This window comes from Heterocephalus glaber, unplaced genomic scaffold (assembly GCF_053883595.1).
Source record: "Heterocephalus glaber isolate CG9 unplaced genomic scaffold, H.glaber_assembly_v1.0 deba00001497, whole genome shotgun sequence".
Lineage (NCBI taxonomy): Eukaryota > Metazoa > Chordata > Mammalia > Rodentia > Bathyergidae > Heterocephalus > Heterocephalus glaber.
In genome coordinates this window covers 59,534,140-59,536,204 of record NW_028258320.1, presented here as the reverse complement: position 1 = coordinate 59,536,204, position 2,065 = coordinate 59,534,140, and the positions used below count along the sequence as shown (strand labels likewise).

Genomic DNA, 2,065 nt, shown 5'->3' with positions numbered 1-2,065 from the left:
TTACAAACTGTGAGCTGAAATAAACCTTTCTTACTTTAACTTTGGATATTGGGTATTTTGTCTTAGGAATGAGAAAAATGACTAAGACAGAGAGAATACCCTCTATGGAAACAGTGGGGCATTTCGGGAGAAGAATGTTAGAATGCATGATAGGACTTAGGTTTTGGTTGGGATTTGGGAGCAAGTCTAAGGAAGCAGAGGTTCCCATTAAGTTTATGCTGTCAGAAAGCAGGGAAATTCTATGATTGAGTATCTCAATAAATCTTATTTGGGAAGTGAAGCTAGTATAAGTGTTGTTTCCCCTGCTATTAAAAGCACAATTTTGGGCTGGGAATTTAGCTCAGTGGCACCACACCAGCCTTGCAAGCGCAAGGTCCTGAGTTCGATCCCTGGTACCAGGAAAAGAAAAAGAAAAGAAAAGAAAAAAATCAAAATTTTATTGAAAAACTAACATCAAATAGAGATCAAATAGAGATCATTGCTATTTGTATTAGTCTGTTTTCCATTGTTACAACAAATTAGTAGAAGACGGGTAACTTACAAAGAAAAACAGTTTATTTAGCTCCCAGTTTTGGAGGCTAAAAGTTCAAAGAGCAAGATGCAGGTTCTGGCAAGGCCTGCTGGCTGTATCACCTTGTTCTAGGTGGTATCATGGCAGGAGTGTGTGCGAGAGGGAGAGCTCACTTGGTGATACAGGAAGCCAGTGATGGGAGAGGGCCCAGGTTTGGTCTGTTAAACAAGTCACTCCTTCTGAAATGAGGGTCCACAAGAACTACTTGATCCCTTCCCACAGCGACACCACTAGTGACCTAATTGCCTTCCACTGGTCCCTACCACTTTCCAAATCATCACACCAGAGACCACATTTTCAAAATATATGAACCCTTAGGAGACACACTCAAATCATATGAGCTGTATATTTTATAAAATCAAACATCATTATCCTGTTAGATTAAGTAGAATTACTTAGCTGCTAAGTCTTTCTGCAACAAAACACAAAGGCAGGAAGCTGTGTGGGTGATTAGTTGCTTTCTTGTAAATAAGAATCCTTTTTTCTGAGTCTAGCTTTTCTTCCTGTTGGCTGGCACAACCCTGTTGAACAACCTACACAAAGAACTACTGTCTGAGCATGGCTGCAAATCATGATAATCTTGTAGCAACCTGGATATTTTATATTTATAAAATAAGAATTTGGATTTTGAAGTGGTTGTTTCTTTTTTTCTTTGCCTCTTCCAAAAATAGATATAGTAAGTCTCTAGCCAAAAGCAGGCTGATCCTTATTTACACAAATCTACTACATGTAGAGGCTGTAACTATCAGAATCTTAGTGATAGGAAGGGGACTAGCTCAGAGAAAAAGCTGTAATTGATGAAGAGGTAGTGGTGACTCTTTTGCTTGGCTCACAGTGGGTATTTGGTATATTCTGGGTGACAGAATGACTTTATTGTCTGAATTATACAAAATTGAAAAGTGCTTTATTTGATTTTATCATCATCCTAGAATAACTTAGAATTTGGTTTTCTGTGAGACTGTGTCCCCTTGGAAAATAACATGGTTTAGCTGTGAAAGCTAAACTAGTTTCTGAATGTCAGGGGCATTTTCTTTCTCAGTGCTCACCTCGGCCTTCCATCTGCCAAGATCCTCCCCTGGAGAGGCTCTCTCCCCTTTTTCCCATATGCTGCTCTTTGGAAAGAAGTCATAAAGGGTAACTGATGCTTAGGGGTGGGGAGTTATGTTCCACCTCTTCAAGGAGTCACCCCTGAAATGTTAAGTATCTTTCTCTGCTCTGAGTTGGATCTGGGGGACTCCAAACAGGCCTGAGGAGCATTTTTAGCCTCAGTATCCTTTTTGCTGGAGCTGATTGCCTCTGTTGGGTATGGGCTTCCTCTCTGCCATTCCTGCTCCAGCAGGTCTGGTTCTAGCTTTGCCTCTGCTAGCCTGTCAGGCAACCCTTATGTTTGGCCTCAGTACCAGCAGTGCCTACTGATGGAGGGGTTAGCTTTTCTCCCTGGTTCTGGTCACTTAGGCCTGTCCTCTGTTACCTGGAATGACTCTTCCTCCCTGT

General features: G+C 41.4%; 1 pseudogene; it reads right to left on the bottom strand.

The window, feature by feature from the left end:
* Nucleotides 1-1,021: 1,021 nt before the first annotated feature.
* LOC101703530 (small ribosomal subunit protein eS27-like pseudogene) lies at nucleotides 1,022-1,700 on the bottom strand (annotated as a pseudogene).
* Between the last annotated feature and the right edge of the window lie 365 nt (nucleotides 1,701-2,065).